Below are 21,425 nucleotides of genomic sequence, written 5' to 3' on the forward strand. Positions count from 1 at the left end.
TAAAATATGCAAATATTTTGCAGACATAAAAAAACCCACAAAGAACAGTGAACATAGGATAGATGGAGAGAGGGAGGGAGGGAGGGAGGGGGGGAGAGGGAGAGAGGGGGGGGTGATAGGTTGATCAGAGATAATCTTCCAGATATATAGATTAGCTGATTTGATTCCTCAGTGTAGGAAAAAATACATTTTATAACTGAAGCTTAACATGTTTCCATTTCTAACAAAACATTTTCTAGGGAGAATCCTTAGTTCATTGTGAAATTCAAATACTAAAAATTGTTGTCCGCTCTGTTTTCATACCTAAATCCTTGATACTCATAAAGTATGAAAAAGCTTAAATAAGTTAAAAATATTTAAGTCAGCAGGGACAGGTTGTTGGGCTTCAAAAGATACTTTCTAATCACATTCAAGAGTTAGCTACAACAGTCAGCTGAGGATTACAGTAAACACAAGTACTATAAATTCTGATTCATTGCTTTAATTATGTAAAAAGGACAGGTCACAAACGGCTGGATAAACTGGCATACAAGAACTTCTGCAGAAAGATCAGATTCATGACCAAAACCATGATGAAAATCAGTTTTAAAACACTGTATGAATATTTTTATAGGTTTGTTTTTTAAAAAATAGTAAACTACCAAAATTGTTTGAGTCAGACAGCCTCAAAATTTGGTAAATAAGTAAATAAACAAGCCCCCCCCTTTAACAATTTTATTGCACATCAGCTCTGTTTCTTCAGCAACTACTTTGCTAGGGGACATATTCATACCACACTCAACCTGAGCACTACAAACCCAACTCAGATATTGCCACTCAACCCCCATGATTGTGGTCTTAGAAAGGAAAAAAATGTGTTCAAATGGAGGTGATGAATGGGACAAATCTCAATTTGTCTTTGCCCTTTATGTGATGGGCTTTACCATTAGCCAGAGTGAAGCACCTGCCTTGAGGCTCCAACCCTAAGATACTAAAGGGAGTAATAGCAACCTAGAGGACAGAACTTGTTTTCTCATCTCTCATATCCTCAATATCTGACCTATCCTATTACTGTATCATGCAGTGCTGTCCCAGCTTAATACTGAAGTTTCAAACGCCAGTCTGATCACTCTTGTTCTTTGCCTCAGGCAGCAAAATGCCTCAGGCTGTGTTTGTTTACATGCATTTAAATACCTTGTTCCTGTTTAACATGTTCAGAAAGTTTGTGAGAGGGATAAGTAGATGTCAAGATTTTCCAATACAGTCGAGTGTGTTGTCTGTCTGAAGAAAAGTGTAAGGAATGTGTGAGAGATCTAATTTATGGTGTCCAATTGCTCTGACAATCCTGGGACACCAGCAACTGAACCCCAAATGTTATTGGCATTTTCAATTAGAGAGGCCACACGAGACACAGTCTCTATTGTTTTCTTAAATATTTTACCAAAAGGCTACAAAGCAACATAAACAAAAGTCTAAATATAAATAATAAGTAATATAATAAAATAAATAAGGAAGAAGAAAAAAGTCAAAGGAATAATTGCTCCATCAGTGGAAGAAGATGGGAAGAAGGCGACGAGCAGCAGGGAAACAATTGTTTAATTCCTTTTGGTATCTGTCTTCATGCAAAAGGGGAAAACACATAACCTATCAAAAGCAGCAGCATAAGAGACAGAACAAAAGTGTAGGTCCAAATAGGCAAGGAATGTACCTTGGACCAGTTCAAATCACCAACACCAGTTGGTTTATATTCCAGGATTCTAAAGAAGCTGGCAGATGTGATCTCAAAACCACTGAAAAAAGTCTTTCAGAACTCCTGGAGCACAAGGGAACTGCCAGAAAACTGGAAAAGAATAGAAGTGGTTCCATCTTAAGAAAAGGAAAAAAGTGAATCCAGGAAAGTACAGACCAGTCAGCTTGAAATCAATACCTGGAGAAATGGTCAATAAAGCACAACATTAAAATTTGTAACTTTTATAAAGGAAGGGAAGCTGTTTCTTTTGTTAATGTGATTTTCAATTCTATTCCAAACTATGTTTTATAGCCTCCAAAAATGCTTTTCTCATATAAAAGAGACTTTTGTTTTTCCATATTCTCAAACTGCTTGGAATTTCTTTCAAATTTATCTTGATAGTATTTTTGAGTTTAATTTATTGTTGGAATAGATATTATTCCTATTGTTGTTCTTTTCTGCTACATGGTTCTCCATTTCTTAGAAACCTTCCTGCTACTTATATTAACCAATTTGGGATATATATATATATATATGTGTGTGTGTGTGTGTGTGTGTGTATGTATGTATGTATGTATGTATGTGTGTGTGTGTGTGTGTATGTGTATATATATATATATATATATATATATATATATATATATATATATATATATATATATATATATATATATATATCACTACTCCTGGAAACACCAAACCTGAAGTAGTCAGCAGCAGCCTGAAGATGACGAATGTGACTTCGTCGAAACGTCGCCAAGACATCTCCAATTCTACGCGGGAGAAAACCCGAACAACTAGAGACCTACATACTAACACCCGCGAAAACCTCAGAAAACACACACACACATATATATATATATATATATATATATATATATATATATATATATATATATATATATATATGATCATATATTTATATATATGATTTTTACAACCCCTGGTAAGCCCCAATTATTTGAGGAAGCTAACTGCTTCCATCATCTGTCCTTCGGCTCATCACAAGAGTCCATCACGACAGAAACCCAATATTTTTACTGTTCCCTTTGTTATATTTGTGTTTTTTTATTTGTGCTGATAAATAAATAAAGGGAGACTAGTATAGATCTATTTCAAGCTATTTAGCTCTCATCAGCTAGCCATACCCTTACTGGGATTTACTTACTATAGCCCAGGTTCAAATCCCAGTATAGTATAGGTATAGTATAGATGTGGATCTATACTAGTCTCCCTTTATTTATTTATCAGCACAAATAAACACACACACACACACACACACACACACACACACACACACACACACACATATATATATATATATATATATATATATATATATATATATATATATATATAAACACAAACAAACACCTTAAAGTCACCTTCCATTACAAATTGTAGAAAGTATGTCAATTGGTTACAAAGAACTTTCGTGTTCTTTGTAACCAATATATATACACATATATATTGCTATCAGCATACTTCATACTTCATATGACTATAATAGTTTTAAGGTCCCTTTATAACAAACATTGCAAAATTTAAAACAAAACCACATAGTGGCAGTCCCTTATCTATTTTCAAAATCATCCAACCACATTATACCTTTATAACACATTCAAAATAAAAATTAATTATGTTTAATAACAAAAAATTTAGACCTCTTTTCTTAATCATTGTTTACAATTTATATCAGTTTTCCCTTTTATCATGTCAATACAAATTATTACATTATTATCATTATCAATCATTTATTTAATAATAGTTTGACTAAATTTAACTTACTTTCCCCCCTTTTTTCACCATTTAAAATTTATACCAAATTTTCTCTTATTAAACCAATACATATGTATACATTGTTATCATTATCAATTATTTACCTAACTTTATCATTATCACTACATTTTTAACATAATGCTCTAATTTTAACTAAATTTAACTAGTGATTTATTATTAATTTTCATATCTCAACCTGTGTCTTTCCAATAATAGTGTAGTCCTATTTCTTTTGCCATTTGTAGAATTAGTCTTCTGGTTATTTCCTTAATCAAATTTGTTTGTACTTCTCTTCGCAACTTGTTGCTTGTTACATACCTTGTAAAATCTCGAAACCCTCCACAAGCTTCTTTAATCAGCTTATCTTTAGTTATCAGTAGTGTTTTTGTCAAAGTTTCTCTCCTTAAGTCCATATTTTTTCTTCTTCTATACCTTGAAATCTGTACCTTTCCATCTATCTTCCCTTTCCTTGTTCCACTCTTTCCATCTCCAACTACACTCAGTTCACTGTCAATATCCACAGTTACCTTGTCTCTTTGTTCATCTTTCCCTTGGGTTTTTAGAACTGTAGCCTCCATTTTTTCCATTTGCTGAATATCTTCCATTTTTCCATCAGTTTTACCACATTAAAATTTATATTTTCAATATTTTCCCATCTCTTTTCAATTCTCTCTGTTGTTTCTAATAATTTTTGAACTCCAAACATAATCTGTTGTAATGTTATGGTTTCTTTTTGAAGTCGTGCCATCGTTCCAATTGGTAAACACTGCCACTCTAGTTTAAAAACAAATCTTTGTTTTCACTTCTTTCCAGCTACCAACAAGCATTCAGAGAGCATCTGCATAAATAACCCATGCTCTTCTCTATAAACAAGCTGAAGCCTTTGAAGTGCAAGATCAAAATGATCAAAGGGGAAAAAGAAAAAGCAATGTTTCCAGGTCTCAACCACCAACCTCCAAGTGGCAGTGTAACTTCTTTTCCCTCTAAGATTACTACCCTCTTTATAGTCCTTTTATATCTTCTTTATGTTTATATTTCAGGTTTAGAAGAAACAAAGTTCTTAAATGAAACAAAATAAAAAGAAAGAATCCATCCCAACCAGTCTTGTAGAAATAAAGGAAAAGATTAATCCATAGGTTAAAAAAAAAAGAAATAGAAGAAGAAAATCTGATACTTTCACTTTAAAAAGTAAAAAATGTTCACAAAACTTCCATCGATAGAAAAAATAAAAATAAAAAAGATAACACCCTGTCCAATACTGCTTAATTTTGCCACTTATTTTCTTATCTTTACTAGTTTACTTTAACTTCAATCTATTTTTGGCAGACTTTTATAAAAATAAAATTTCCTCACCAGATGGACACACTTTCTCTTTCCACTTTCCTCCCATTGTGGAGCTGTCCCGACTCCAGCAGCTTGAGGCTGTACTTTTTGTCACCGGCAAGAAGAGATTCTCTTGGATCAATCAGGGACTTTGTGATGTCCCTGAGATCAGCAAGACATACTCTTCCCTGTCACCATCTCTTCGGGATGGTTTAGGTCCAAATGGACTATCCAGCAGCAAAAGTGTCGACTGCGATCTCGGAGCTCCGCAGTCGCACATCATACCATCGTGACTCCAGCCATTCTGAGTTCCCTCTTCTCTTTCTGAGGGAGAAGAATTATTTATTCTTTGAATGAACTTTGATCTGTCCAGAAAATCAATGATTCCTTGAAAATTCTCCCACATATCCAGAACACCCCAAACAGTTGTTTATATGATAAGGTACAGCTTTGTATAGAATGCAAAGAAGAGGACAGGAACCAGGAATATATCCTGCAAAACCATGTAAAGATATTTGCCTTTGCAAAGGAATCCATGAAGGTAGATTCTATTATACAGTTAAATGGCAACCAGCTGACTTCAGATTCTTTGATTTCAACTGAAAGCAAACAGTTTCCACTAAGTGCACATATATGTTTTATGGCCAGCAAAATTTCACTTGAACTGAAATTTATGGAGGTCAAAAATAAACACCTATAAACACTTAAATTAATTTAAATGATATTTCAGTAACAAATCTACTGAATTACTACTCCATGCAATAAGGTTTTTATTTTCATAAATACAGATACAAGGCATTCTTTTATGAAAGGAAGAAAGAAAAGGAGGAAGGAAAGAAGGAAGGAATCTATAGGTTCTTGTTCATTGTTCTCAGTTTTACAACTGCTCTAGCACCTAATCTATCTCTTAAAAATGGAAAAGTACTTAATGTCTCAGTAGAAATTTGTGATTTGTTTTCAAAATTCCTTAGTCTGCTAGGAATCAGGTTCTAACTGCAGATTTTCTACATGCAGATATCTGTTGTGACTCAGCAGACATCTTCTGTGAGTCTTTTCGGGATGGAAGATTAACAATGCAGCTGGGGCTCGTTAGTGGGGTTCTGGAGATAAAAGGACGGATGGTGCCACGCCCTGGTTGCAGGAGTCAATGTTCCTTCGTTCGTTCAACATTCATTGATCATCGGTCGTGGTTTATTTGAGAGCACTTGGAGAAGTGATTTGCTTTCTGTAACCCTGATTCAAGGAGACACTTGGAGAAGTGCATTGCTTTGTAAGAGTTTTTGTTTTGTATTCCGTCATCTTCTTGAAAGAGACTTTATTTCTGTTTTTTGGGGGGCTCGCAGCCAGCCTGAGCCAAGAACTGATAAAGAGAGTTCCTTTTAAGTTTGTTTGCCTGTCATCTGTTAAAGACTGGGTGGACTTCCTGGGAGGAGCCTACTGGTGGGGGCAGCAAAAAATCAGCTGCCTCCGAATTCCTGGCTACGTACCTGTTTAGAGGATCTTCCATCTGACGTCTTATCAGGTTTCTTATCCTTCAGGCAAGAAGGAAAGAAGAAACTGTTTTGCTGGCAAATGCTCTTCGATTTTTGCAGCTTTTGTGCTTGCAAGGAAAGGGGGGCTAGCCCAAGGCAGAACGGCTGTCCGTGCTGGGAACTTCAAACTGCCTTGTGCAGGACAAAGTAGGTCTCTCCCACTCTGCTCCAAGTTTTGTTTGTTTTATTCTTATCACGAGCTGAATCCGTTTACTGTGGACAATAATTGCTTATCAACATCTTAGCTTCTTTTCCTTTTTTTCCTCTGAAAAATTATTTACTCAGAGGCTTTTAAAATGGTGCTGAGCAGGCTGGTTTCTCCGGTAATAACGAACACTTTTTGCTAATCCTCACAAGAATTCAAAACAAAAGAGATTGCTTATCATTTGTTTTGGTTTCACAATAGAAGAATTTTACTCCTTCATTAACCTTGCTTATTTGGAAGTTAAATGGTGATGAATCTGCTGAATGGTCTTGTTACAATGTTTACTCACTGAAAGTTTTGCCAAGCCTTAAACTTCAAAATAAAAGCCTCTTTACTTAAAGCTGCATATTCAGGCAATAGAGTTTTATTAACTGCAGGCAGTTAAATTTTGAAATGGCCTCAAAACCAAATATTAACTTGAAGTCGTCACCCTCTACTTCCAAGGGCACATCCTCAGTGCCTGGCACAAAGCTGCAGCCTCCGCTTCCTACACCCCCTGCTGGGGATGTGTTAACGAAAGAATTTTTCCTGAGTAATCTAAGCGAGGCTCTTAATGCACAGACAATTAAAATGGAAGATAAGTTTAGAGATAATAGAGAGGTGGTAAAGCAGGAGAGAAAAGAGGAAATAAAAGAAATGAAAGAAGAAATTAAAAGTGAAATAAAAGGACTTAAACAGGAGCTGTATGAGAAATTTGATGCTAAGGTTGATAAAATTAGAGACGACATGCTGAGTCTTGTAACTGTATTAACAGAACATATTTCTGGAGTGGAAGATACTCTAGAGGTTCTTAATGATGCCAATGCTAACTTGACATTGAAAACAGAGATGGTGGAACAAAAAGTGGAAAATGCTGAAAAAGAAATTATTATGATACAGTACCGACAAATGGAGTTCGCATTAAGAGTAAGGGGGCTGCGTGAGGAGAAACAGGAGAACCTGAAACAGATCCTATCGGAAGCTTTTGACCGCCTGATGGGAAGACCAGGGACCAATCAAGACTGGCGAATTGACAAAGCTTACCGCATTAACTCCTGGCTGGCAAAGCAGAAGCAGCTTCCTCGAGACATCGTTATATATTTTACTACAAGAGAGTTTAGAAATATGGTACTGCAAGCATCTTATAACACTAAACTTCAAATTGGCGGTCAAGACCTGGCTGTTTTGAAAGAGATACCACCTCAAATGTTAAGAGCCAGGAGAGACTACGCTTTTTTGGTCGAAGAACTCAGAAATCGTCAGATACAGTATAGATGGGATGCACCATTTGGCATCATATTTACATTTGATAAGCAAAGGTACCGTCTCAACTCTGTATGGAAAGCCCGAGATTTTTATTATAATATATTGAAGGCCGGACACCCTGCACCATCTGGATCTAGAGAAAGACCACAAGAAGGACAGGATAGACAGCAAACTACACAACCACCAGACAAGATGGAGCATCTCTCCTCTCTAGAAGTGCAAGGTGCTATGGAACCAAGACCTAGCCGCATGACTACTAGACGTATGGAGAAACAAGCTAAAAAGCAACAGCATCAACAATCATCGGCCATCGATCAAGGATCTACAACAATAAATCTGGAAGCAATGGGAGGAGCTAGACCTAAGGTTAAACAGGCCGTGCAGGAAGCTCTAAAAATGCTTCAACCAACCAAAGATGACAACTAAGATTTTAACATGGAATGTCAACAGACTGAACTCTCCACAGAAGAGGAAGAAAATATTTCATTATCTCAAACAGTTTAAGAACGATGTAATTTGTTTGCAAGAAACTCATATCAAGTCAACTGATCAAAAATATTTGATCAACTCAAAACTTGGTCAACATTTTGCAGCTTCTGCTATGGAAAAGAAGAATGGTATAGTTGTATACTTAAGAAAAGATATGAAAGCTGAATTAATAGAAGCAGATCCCTTCGGAAGATATATTGCTTTAGACTTAATCTTAGAAGGGAAAAAGACATTACTTTTGGGAATTTATGCTCCCAATCAACAGCAAGATAGATTCTATAGAAATCTTCACGCTAAATTAGTACAGTGGGACTATAGTTCGTGTATACTATTGGGTGACTGGAATGGAGTGATAGACACTAAGAGAGATAAGAAGATTTCCCGCCTAAATACCAAGATGCGAGCAAAGTTACACAAATCTTTCTTTGACATTATGGATGATTTTGAATTGAGAGATATTTGGCGAGAAAGAAATGCAGAGGAATGTGACTTCACTTTCTTCTCGGACAGGCATCAATCCCTCTCAAGGATTGATTTTATTCTAACCACTAATGATTTGCTTTCTAGGGTCAAGAAAACAAAGATTGCAGCTAGGATCCTTTCGGACCATAACCCAGTTTGGATGGAGTTGGGAAGGGTAGTGCAGGCAAGGAGGTCTTGGAGATTGAATGAAAACTTATTTAGATATGAAAAGTATATTAACGATTGTAAAAAATTACTATCTGAATATTTTGTTTTGAATATGAATAAGGGTACATCTATGGAATTTGTATGGGATGCAAGCAAAGCGTATATGAGAGGAGTTCTGATGAATATAAATAAAACACATAGAAATAAGCAAGGGTTAAAACGAACAGAACTGGAAGAGGAAATTAAGAGAAAAGAGCTGGAGTTAACAATGAACCCAGACGATACAAAGGTTAAGGAAGCTATTAACATATTAAAATCTCAATTTGACATGTTGATCTCTGACCAGGTAGCTACTAATCTATTATATGCAAAACACAATACTTTTTGTAATGCAAACAAACCTGGCAGATGGTTAGCTTATCAGATTAGGAAAAAAAGGAAAACTCGAAATATATCTAAACTGATTTACAGAGGGAAGGAGGTGTTTCAACAGGAAGAGATTCAAAAGGCTTTCTGGGAATTTTTTACAGAACTGTATAAAGGGGATAAAATTAATGGTTTAGACATAGACAAATATTTAGACAAAGAGAAAATACCTTCAGTTAGAGAAGAACACAGGCAAAAATTGAATCAACCAATAACCTCGGGGGAAATCCTGCAGGTAATTAAGCAATTAAAGTCAGGGAAAGCACCAGGTACAGATGGCTTGACAGCGGTTTACTATAAAAACTTACAGTTAGAAATGGTAGAACCTCTTAGAGAATTATTTAATATGATTCAAACGGAAGGTAAAGTCCCTCCATCTTGGAAGACAGCGTTTATATCTTTGATACCCAAAGAAGATCAAGATACTACTCAACCCAAAAATTATAGACCTATTTCATTACTGAATGTAGATTATAAAATTTTTACTAAAATATTAGCAAATAGGTTAATGTTGGTCACTCAACAATTGATACATACGGACCAAACAGGTTTTATACAAGGGAGACAGATGAAAAGTAATGTCAGATTAATTATTAATGCATTAGAATATTTGGGAAAGAACAACCAGATCCCTGCTGCGTTTATATTTTTGGATGCTGAGAAGGCCTTTGATCGAGTTAACTGGCAATTTCTGTTGAAGATATTGCAAAAAATGCAGATAGGAGATAATTTTTTACAGTCAATTAAAGCAATATACCAACAGCAAACAGCACAAATCATAGTCAATGGAAGTCTAACAGACTCTTTTCAAATTGGAAAAGGTACAAGACAGGGCTGTCCTTTGTCCCCATTATTGTTTATTATAACTTTGGAAGTATTGTTGAATAAAATACGGGGCTTGGATGGTTTAAAAGGGATCAAGATTAGGCAGCAAGAATATAGAGTCCGCGCTTTTGCGGATGATTTGGTCATAATATTGGAACAACCACAGGAATCCAGTATGGTTTTAATGAATATGATTAATCAATATGGTCAAGTGTCGGGCTTTAAAATAAACTTAGGAAAAACCAAAATATTAGCTATAAATATGAATATTAAACAAAAGGAAGAATTAGGAGTGATGCTAGGATGTGAGGTAGTTAAAAAAGTCAAATATCTTGGAGTTAACATTTTAACTTCAAATGGGAAATTATATAAGCATAATTATGAACCACTTTGGCATAGCATACAGACAGAGATGAAAAAATGGGAGAAATTGCACTTATCTTTGCTGGGTAGGATAGCGGCAGTGAAAATGAACATTTTACCAAAATTTTTATTTCTCTTCCAAATGTTACCTATACTTAAAAAAGATGCGAACCTTTTAGAATGGCAGAAGGGTATCAACAAATTTGTGTGGGCAGGAAAGAAGCCGAGGGTAAAGATGAAAATAATGCAAGATGTACGTGAGAGAGGAGGATTGAAACTACCTAATTTAAAACTATATTATGATGCAGTGGTATTATCTGTAATTAGTGATTGGATTCATTTAACCAATGATAGAATATTGAACATTGAGGGACACGATCTGGTATTTGGTTGGCATGCTTACTTGTTATTCAACAAAAAATTGGATAAGAACTTTAAAAGTCATATTTTAAGAAATGCTTTATTGCGGGTCTGGAAGAAATACCAATATAAATTAAATGACAAGATACCCATGTGGGCAATTCCTAGACACGCAATTGAAAATATGAATACAGCACAAAAACAGGAAAGAATTACTTACAGACAGCTTCTTACCTCGGAAAGGGGGGTATTACAATTAAAATCTTTAGAGGTGTTAAAAGAGGAGAAGGGAGTTCAAACATGGTTCCAGTATGGGCAATTACAGGCTAGGTGGAAATTAGATCAAAAAATTGGTTTTATTCAAGTTGAGGATAATCTGTTTAAACAAATAAGAGATCAAAGCCTAATGCATATAAAGAGGATATATAATGTATTAATACAGATGGATTCGGAAACAGAATTAGTTAAAGATTATATGATAAAATGGGCTCAAAATATTGAGGAACCAATAATGTTGGATACATGGGAAAGAATCTGGGTAAGAAATGTGAAATTTACACAAGCTCAAAATCTGAGAGAAAATTTTTACAAGATGTTCTATAGATGGCATTTAGATCCTAAAAAGTTGGCTTCTATGTATCCGAATGTACAGCCTAAATGTTGGAGGTGTGGTTCTCTCGATGCTACATATTATCATATATGGTGGACCTGCCAAAAGGTTAAGGCATTTTGGATAAAAATATGGTGGGTCATGCAAAATGTTTTTAAAAGAAGGATAAAGTTTATTCCTCAGTTATTTTTACTAGGTATATGTACTGACTTTACAGTGGTAGAGACCAATTTGACTCTGCACCTGATAACTGCAGCAAGACTGTTGGTGGCGCAATATTGGAAGAAGGAAGACTTGCCTACAATCCAAGAATGGATATTGAAAGTAACAAACTTAGCTGAAATGGCTAAAATATCGGCATATCTCAAAGATCATTCAAATGAGAGATATAAACGAGACTGGAAAAAATGGATTGACTATATACAAAATAAATACGGGACTGTTAAAGACTGGGTGGAGCGACGAAAGGCAGAAGTGGGGCCTGCATCCCCATGGACTTTGGAAGGGGATCTTTTGAAGTGTTGGGGCTGGTTCTATGTTCCCCCAGGGCACATCCGTCGACTGGTGCTCTCACAGATTCATTGCTCGTATGCATCAAGACATTGGGGATTTGTTCGGACGTTGCGCCTGGCGTCCCATCAATTTTGGTGGTCCCATCTGAAATATGATATGCGGAGGTGCGTGAAGTCATGTGCCAAGTGCAATGGGCCAGGTCTGCAAGGAGAGCTCCACCAAGATTCCAGCCATTGTCGGCTCCGGTCCCCGCAGCACTGGACTTTGTTTCTAGGTTCCCAGCGGGGTACCAGTGTCTTGGACTGTGTTCCGTGGAGGCCATCACCAACCCTTCTGGGCCGCACCCCGATCATAGAAACCGGGGGAAGGGCTCTGTGGGAGGGGATTGCGTGGTGGCTCAGCAGGAGTCGGTGGAGTTGCTGCCAGACTCCGACGGCGAGGGGTTATGTGGGTTGGCCTTGGAGGAGGTGGAGGACCCTGGACAGGGTGTTAAGGCTCAGCCAAAGCTGGTAGAGCTGCCGTCAACTCCGATGGTAGGGGGGCTGGTGGGTTGGCCTTGCAGAGGGTGAAGGACCCTGGACAGGGTGTCGACGCCGTGAAGGGCGGAAGGAAACATGGTGGCCACCAGATACCTAAGGAGTTCCGATTCAAGGGGGCTATTCCTGCAGAGGTTTGGGACTCATGAAAAAGGAAATGGGCGCGGGCCCTCTTGTGGACAAGTCATTCCGACCGCATCCAGACCATCGGAACCCGGGGAAAGGACCCTGCGGTGGGGGATAGTGTTGTGACTCAGCAGACGTCTTCTGTGAGTCTTTTCAGGATGGAAGATTAACGATGCAGCTGGGGCTCGTTAGTGGGGTTCTGGAGATAAAAGGACGGATGATGCCACGACCTGGTTGCAGGAGTCAATGTTCCTTTGTTCGTTCAACATTTTCATTTCATTTCATTTCATTTATTTGACATTTATAGGCCGCCCTTTTCCCTGAGGGGACTCAGGGCGGCTTACAATTAATAGGAAGGGAGTGCAAGACAAAACACAAGAAAAAAAAATGTGAATAAAAAAATAAACCAGTAAAACACAACATTCATTCAGCATTCGGGTGGGGCGAGGTTAGGGTCTTATCCCCAGGCCTGACGGGATAGCCAGATCTTGAGGGCTGTGCGGAAGGTCTGGACGGTGGTGAGGGTGCGAATCTCCACGGGGAGATCGTTCCAAAGCGTCGGAGCTGCAACTGAGAAGGCTCTCCTCCGCATAGTCGCCAGTCGGCACTACATTCATTGATCATTGGTCATGGTTTATTTGAGAGCACTTGGAGAAGTGATTTGCTTTCTGTAACCCTGATTCAAGGAGGCACTTGGAGAAGTGCATTGCTTTGTAAGAGTTTTTGTTTTGTATTCTGTTATCTTCTTGAAAGAGACTTTATTTCTGTTTATTTTGGGGCTCGCAGCCAGTCTGAGCCAAGAACTGGTAAAGAGAGTTCCTTTTAAGTTTGTTTCCCTGTCGTCTGTTAACGAGCGGAGAAGGGGGGACAGAACAAATATCCATTCCATTAAAAATTGTAGGAATCTTATGTTAGTGAATTTAATGCATTTACACCTCTTACAGCCAAAGACTAAATATTTTGAGGTGTATTTTCTATATCCAGAAGAACCATTTACCAGAATGACAATTATATTGGTTCAATAGCATTGTATTTACTAGATAAAGAGTTTATATCTTGAAGGAAGAAACTTGAAGGAAATATTACTTGGTACCAAGCACAGACAATGATTCCAGACCTAGTTGTGGATTTTCTGAGTTTTTTCTGCCCGTGGTAGACCATTCTAGCCAATCTTACAATGTGAAACTTATAAAAGTACTTACAATCTCAGTAATATATCCAGTCAAGACACCTATTTTATTAATAGAAGATAATTTTTATAGTTCAGAAATGAACTATGAGGTTCTTAATGCTCTCTGAGGTAGTATAATCAATGCTGCAAGGGAGTGGGGGTTTGCTTAAATTTTATATACTAGTTGCTTACCCTGCCAATGTTGGTCGGAGTATTCTTGGTGCAGTGGTGGGTTTCAAAAATTGTTTGAACTTACTCTGTGGGTGTGGCCTCCTTTGTGGGAGTGGCTTGCTGCTCATGTGACTGGATGGGACTGGCTTGCCGCTCATGTGACCGGATATGAAGATGCCGATGACTCTTGTCAGAACCACCTTAAATTACCTCACACACAGCACTGGCATGCATAATAATATGATGTAAATTTGTTTTTTAAAAGGCATCTTTGGTTTGCGTTAAAACAACTTCAACACATGCAATGTTCTGATTGCACCACAAACGCAGTAGTCATCTTATCTTTCACAGAGACACTGAGTTTTATAAATATGAGCATGATAGTGTAGAATAATCATATCCAAGGACCAAGTGGTGGGTTTCAAAAAATTTTGGAACCTCTTCTGTAGGTGTGGCCTGCTTTCCGGGTCCACTGGTGGAACCTCTTCTAACCGGTTCGGTAGATTTGACGAACCGGTTCTACCGAATTGGTGCGAACTGGTAAGAACCCACCTCTGTCTTGGTGGTTCTTTGATTAGGCTGTTGCCTATGGTTTATCTGAATTGGCAGTTCCAACTCAGGCGTTGATTCTGTTCAGCAGTTGTGGTATTTTAGTTTTTTAAATCATCTCTTTTGGATGATATGTAGATGTTGTTTATCTCTATGTGCCTATTTATGGCTGATTTGTTTGAATGCCAGGCTTCCAGGATTCTAGGATTTTAAATAAAATACCTATTGTATTTATGTTATTGAGATATATTAATATCTTCTATTTCTTACTGAGATGTTATTACTGAGATAATATATTCCCAATGAGATGTAGTAAATGCATGAGAAAAGAGTGAAAATAGAGAGAATAAGAAGGAAGATATCCATTCCATACAAGTTGATGGATATTTCAAACAAGAGTTGAAACAAAATTGCAGAGCTCAGCTACTATTTAGTATGCTTGGTCTGGGTATCCTGTTCCATTTTAAAAAATACTTGAAATATTACACAATCATATCTCATATGAAATCTTACCCAGGAGCAATTTTGGGAATCCACAAATATCATATAAGCATGTTATAGACAACCTGTCACTTGTCAACATTATGTTTTTTCCCCATGTAGTAATAGAATGCCTATCTTTGAATATCCTGGACCTCAAAGGTCCAACTATGGTCTCAAAATCTCTGGTATCATTTATTAGAAAAGTTAATATAACCAACTGTTCAATCTATTGTTTTAAATCCAAGTAAGCCTTGTCATTTCATTTCATCCATTTTCGTTTAACTGTTCAGTATAGTTTTTAAAAAGAGGACATTTGAATCAGTATGCTTAGAATAATTTAGTCCACACTACCCAATATACATTATTCAAGAAATATGAACACCGATGAGAGACCCATGGATACATACATCACTGCCATGTAAATGATGGAGTGCAGCTGCTCATACTTTGGTCACTTTGTGCTATTCTGAGTTTAGAAGCAGGAAGAAAAGAGGAAGGAAGTATCAATTGGACATATTATACAGTATGATAACATATCTAAGGTAGATGGATGGTTGATAAATGGGCATAGATTTGGGTAAAGAAATAGAGGCCAGCAGCAGAATTTGTGCTAATGTCCAAAGAAAATCCTCAGGGAAATGCCTTAAACAAAAGTTAATTGGCTTTAAAGAAAATTCAACCTTAATTCAACACATACATACTGCCACATCCCTTAGCGTTGGAATCAAAAGTGTACAGACATAATGAAATTTATCCAAAAGATCCATGTGTTTTACCAATAATAAAATGGCAGTATGCATCTGCAGGTTCCTGTGTCTTATTAGAGAATTTGAGGAGAGCAATGAATTGAATCTATAGTCCCAGGAGAATGAAGGAATGGGACCAGTCATGGAGATAGAGTTCAAAGAAGAAGAAGCTGGCTTACTATAATATTTAAAACACTAAGAGGTTCAATCATCAGTCCAGTAATGCGATGATTACTTACTAAGTGTAAAATCTTAACACAGCTAACTTGATTTCTGGTCCAAACTAAAATAGTGCAACCACTGATTGTTAGTGATTAATGACAATGTCAGAAGCTACACCAGTGCAAAACAAATGAAAAAAACTGTGGTATAATATAAAAGGTATGGAAATAATAAATATTGTTAGCAAGCATTACGGAAAAATAGTTAGAAATGTAATGTTAGGTGTCTGTATTTACAATCTCAATCAACATCTATAGGTTGGTGCAAAACTAATAAAGATATACAGTATGTTTTCTTTTATTTGCAATGTCAGTTATCTCAGAAAAACTCAAATTCATAAAAAGATAATACAAGAATACCCAAGATTCAAAAGTAGGAGAAGTAATTTATATGGTTTGTTACATGCTTTTTTAAATAAAAGTTGAAAAAAATATTTCAAGTTCATTTCTATTCAGTTTTGTTTCCTTGTTTTACATGTATTTTATATTTCTAACACACATTTGAAAATAGTTTTGGCATGTTACATAAGAAATATTCAAATATAACCACTATATCAGTTTGAGATCCAAATCATGTTGATCTTAGGTAAGGTACAATCTTAGGTACAATCTTTGTTTTCCCCATTATATTCATCAGAACTATCCACAATGATAATCACTTGTTTCAAAATTGTGGCCATGTGATCAAAACCTCGCTCAGTTTTAATGTGTGTGACTCATATTGCACATAATAAAAAGGAGCAAGACATTGATCCTCCACGCACATCTACTATTTTGAAGGTTGTGACTGTATCTAAAGATGTTCCTTATATCGCAGGTATCTAGTGAAGATTTTTGTTCCAAAAGGTACCAAAAGAAAATATGAATGTTCTTCTGTGGATAATATTATGCTTTGATGCTAATAGGGATGTAATAGTAAAATAAATTGTGGATGCTCCAACATGAAGGTTTTTAGGAAGAGATTGGACAATCATTTGTTCAATTTGTCTGAAATGGTATCGGGTTTCCTGCTTGACCAGGGAGTTGGACTAGAAGGCTTCCAAGGTCCCTTCCAACTCTGTTATTCTGTTATTTTGTTAAATGGTTGGCACATTGCTGATCTGACATTTCTGACTTTATAGTGGCATGCTGCATTTATAATTTATATCCCTTCCAAACCCCTTACCTTTTATTGCTTTACTAGCTAATACCCTGGTGTTGCTCGGGCATTTACTTACAGGGAGAAAATGTCCGGACCAAATGTAATTTCTAATGTTGGATTTTTTTCCCCTTACCAGAGGAAGCTCCCTTGTGGAGTACTGTGAAGCTGTTACCATGGCAACTCCATTGCACTGTACAGTAGAAACCATTTTGTGGCAGTACAGTAGAAGCCATTTTAAAGCGCAACTGGACATATCTTAACAGAATACAGACCCTGAGGGGTATTAGGGATATGAATGATGTACCAACTTTTAGATTGATTTAAGGAAAAAATATTAATGGATAATTTAAAGCAGAAATTTAAAAAATTGAATTGGAGATTGGATTCTTTCGATTTTAGTTTTAAAAAGTGGTGGAGGTGAAAGCTCTGTTGAATGAGTCATGAGAAATAAGATTTCCTCGGCCTGAAAATTCTGACAAAGAATTTGCAGCAGATGTGGCAAATGTTTGAAGATAAACAAATACATACAGAATGAACTGATATTGATAGAGACTCACAGTAATAGTTTATATTTATAAACATTCTTCACACACTAAGCAAAATCAGCCTTTAGCAGCTTTCATGAAAACAAAATCTACAAATAAGAATTAAGTTACTCATCATGTGTGTTTCCATTTCCATTTAGCTGGGGAAAAAAACTTTGTTGTCAGAGTCCCGAGATCTGATCCAGCATACTTTACATTTCTCAAGGCAAGCACGGCTCCAGGAATGGAAGGAAACCAAGAAGATAACAATGTACTTCTGTATCATCGACAATGTAAAGCTCGGGTAGCAACGATGCACAAAGGGGTGAATCTTCATTCTTTTTCTAGCAACTTTCAGTTTACTTCTTGCTGGCATAAAAATGTTTCGGAACTCTGTGGTTGAAAAGTTATTCTAACAGGATCATCTGGTTAAAAGAGTAGCAATCATTTTTAATTTTTCTACTTCTTTAAAAAAAAGGATGGATTTTCTATATTATGATTTTAGCATGTTCTATCTAGAAACTCAAGTAAATGGTGAGAGCAAAATGACTTCTTTCTTAGGTTCTGCTCTTTTTTCTTTTCTTTCCTTTTCTTTTGAACTTTTTCTGTTTTATATGTATATATCAACATAAAATATACCATCAAAAAACAAGAAATTAATTATAAGAGATTGTAGGAAAAAGAAGGGTATGAACACTGTTTAGGGGGAAACAGGCAACACAACCCAGATGTGAGAACTATGAGGAGCAAGCATTTCAAAGAGACTTTGCCTGACTTATCTAAGATCCATCCTGGAAAAAGAGACTGGTACCATTTCTCCCATTTCGGAGATTTGGAATAATTTGGACATCTACATGCAAGGTGATGCTTGTCTCCACATGTTTTGCATTTCACAGCTGATTCAGGACAAAGAAATTTAGTAAGGCAGGTTGGTACCAGGTGTCATTTTTATTTTACCCTCTCTGTCTCTCTCTCTTTCATCTGGTTTATAAGCAACTTCAGTCACTGAAGCTTTTGGATTCATCAACCCTATCCATTAAATTGTTTATTTCATGATACAGAAAGAATCTGTGCTCGTTATTTACTCGTTAAAGCTAGAATAACCCAAAGCCACTGCCTTTGAGATAGTATTTTTTCAAGTGATTCCAGAAAGTTCTGTGACCTTTTGATGTAGCTATATAGAGACACAGAAATGTTAATTCTTGCCTGGTGTACATATCTTTCTCTCTCATCCTGTGTTTGCCTCTCTTGTATCTAATTCATTTTGTTTTACTTTTGCAATGACTTTGATGTTTGCTGATGTTTAATAAATTGACATTAAGCTGTGTTTGTCTGTTTTTGCTAACCAAACTGAGTGCCTTGAATGTCTTCTCTGTAGTGGATAGAGGAATTGTCTCAGACTGTATTTACTGGAAACTTAACTAGAAATAACCCGTTGTAATTTTCCACCACAAACAACTTTTGGCAACATACAATAAATTAATAAGACAATTTTAAAAAATAGAAATCAGTAAGCCAATAATAACACAATAACATTAAACACCATATTAACAAAACATCATAAATGAAAAAAAAATACCCAGAATTGAATATTGCATTATATATCATCTTGTCCCAGGACCTGTTGAAAGAAACAAGTTTTCCAAGAACCGGCAAGGAGGATGCTGTGCAGATCTCAGAAAGAATGCTATTTCAGAGGACAGTCTTGGCCACCGAGTAGGGATATCTCTGAGGTCCCAAAAGGTGTCACTCTTTTATCAGTGAAATTGGGAACATGTCAGCCTGGCCAGATCTTTCTGAATGAGCAGAGAGTATTGGAGAAAGGCAGTCCTGAAGATACCTAGACCTTGTGGCCTCTTGGAACACGTACGTGCCATCTAATGTCAAGTTTTAAATATACTAGCTTTATATTATTTGAGAAACTGTCCTTAAAAATTTCAAATGGTGATCATCCCAACTTTTGAAATTGGTGGGATTTGGATGCAGTATTGCTGCCCACTAAGCTGCCTCATCCTCCCTAGATAAGCAAGGAGGAGGTTTATCTGCATATAACTCTTGACTGATAAAGCAGTTTTTTGAAAGGTCATGGAGAAAAGGAGATATGCCATGCTGAGACTGGGAAGCATCTTCTGAAGACAATTGTCATGATAGTAACCATTAATAACACAGTAAATGTTGCCTTTTGGTGTTAGTATTTATGCTAACTTATGTAAACTTATGTGTAGCCTTATTATTTCTTAGGATCAGACCATAAGGTTATTTCTTATGCTAATTGCCTCTTATTACATCCGCGGTGTCAGCAAATGCATAATACAGGAAATAGATATCTATGTGTGTGTTTGTGTATAAATGTCTGTTTTGTTTGTTTGCTTTTCTTATAGAAAAATAGAAAATGGTTTCAGTGGTTTAGTAGGATGTAGTTTCCCCCCCCCACCTTCCTTCTCTTTCTAGATATTCCAAACATGTCAAATTTTTCATTAAGAAAATGAACCCATCCATATGCTTGAAGGATTAGTTCCATGTAGTGTCTCTCTTTGTATGCATGCTTGTGTTTGTAAAAGTTAACATCCTGTCTTCTGTGCTGCTGGGAATTACTAGTGGCATGTTTTGACTCATTATCATGAATCTTAATCAGATGATGAAAAAAAATTAGTTCCATCGTTCGAGGAAGGTTTGGGGCAAATGAGTCAAAACATCCTTATAAAACATTCTGTACTGTTTTGATTAAAACCATTTCTGGGTGATCTTTTGGGCACATCGAAGTATCTGGATGGCCTGGAAATGGGGTCAGTTTGATACAGCACTATCCACTCAATTTTCATGATAGCAGCAGCCACAATCTAATAGAGTGACGGAAGATGCCCTCATCTTTTTTCTGTGAAGGTATATTTTTGATGGGACATGGTGGCTCAGTGACTAAGACACTGAGTTTGTCAATCAGAAAGGTTGGTGGTTTGGTGGTCTGAATTCCTAGTACCGTGTAACTAAGTGAGCTCCCATTACTTGTCCCAACTTCTGCCAACCTAGCAGTTTGAAAGCATGTAAAAATGCAAGTAGAAAAATAGGAACCACCTTTGGTGGGAAGATAACAGTGTTCCATGCACCTTTGGTGTTTAGTCATGCTGGCCACATGACCATGGAGACGTCTTCGGACAATGCTGTCTCTTTGGCTTTGAAATAGAGATGAGCACTGCCCTCTAGAGTTGGGAACGACTAACACATATGTGTGAGGGGAAAGGTACCTTGTATTTTTGATCTCCAAGTTTTGACCGTGTGACTATAGTAAACAAATAGGATAACAAAGTATGCCCAACAACTTCTCTGCCTCACAGTTAAAGGAAAGGTATTTTATGCAAATTAATTGTGTTGGTATATTTTAATATTTCCACTAGGGAGCACGGCTTCCATTCAGACAAGAGCCTGCCTTATTTTATAAACATGAATCCTATCACAAATTTTGGAAAATGTTTACCATCTATTTTTGCAGGACTGTGGGAGCAGGTTAAGAGAGGGACTTTTTGAATCAACACCATCAGTATAAACTCTTCACCCAAAGGGAGCAGGTTAACTCTGTTTTAATTGAGCTTGAGACCTGTTGTGAACTTTCTATGGTTTTGTTGTGTATGGCATTGCTCTGGAAACTTTAATATTATTTCGGTTTGGTTTGCCTAATGTTAACAGTTCTGTTTATAAATATTCTTAAACAAAAATAAATATTTGGAGATCTTGAAGGATGGCCTCCCTGTATT

This window comes from Thamnophis elegans, chromosome 11, assembly GCF_009769535.1.
Source record: "Thamnophis elegans isolate rThaEle1 chromosome 11, rThaEle1.pri, whole genome shotgun sequence".
Classification (NCBI taxonomy): Eukaryota; Metazoa; Chordata; class Lepidosauria; order Squamata; family Colubridae; genus Thamnophis; species Thamnophis elegans.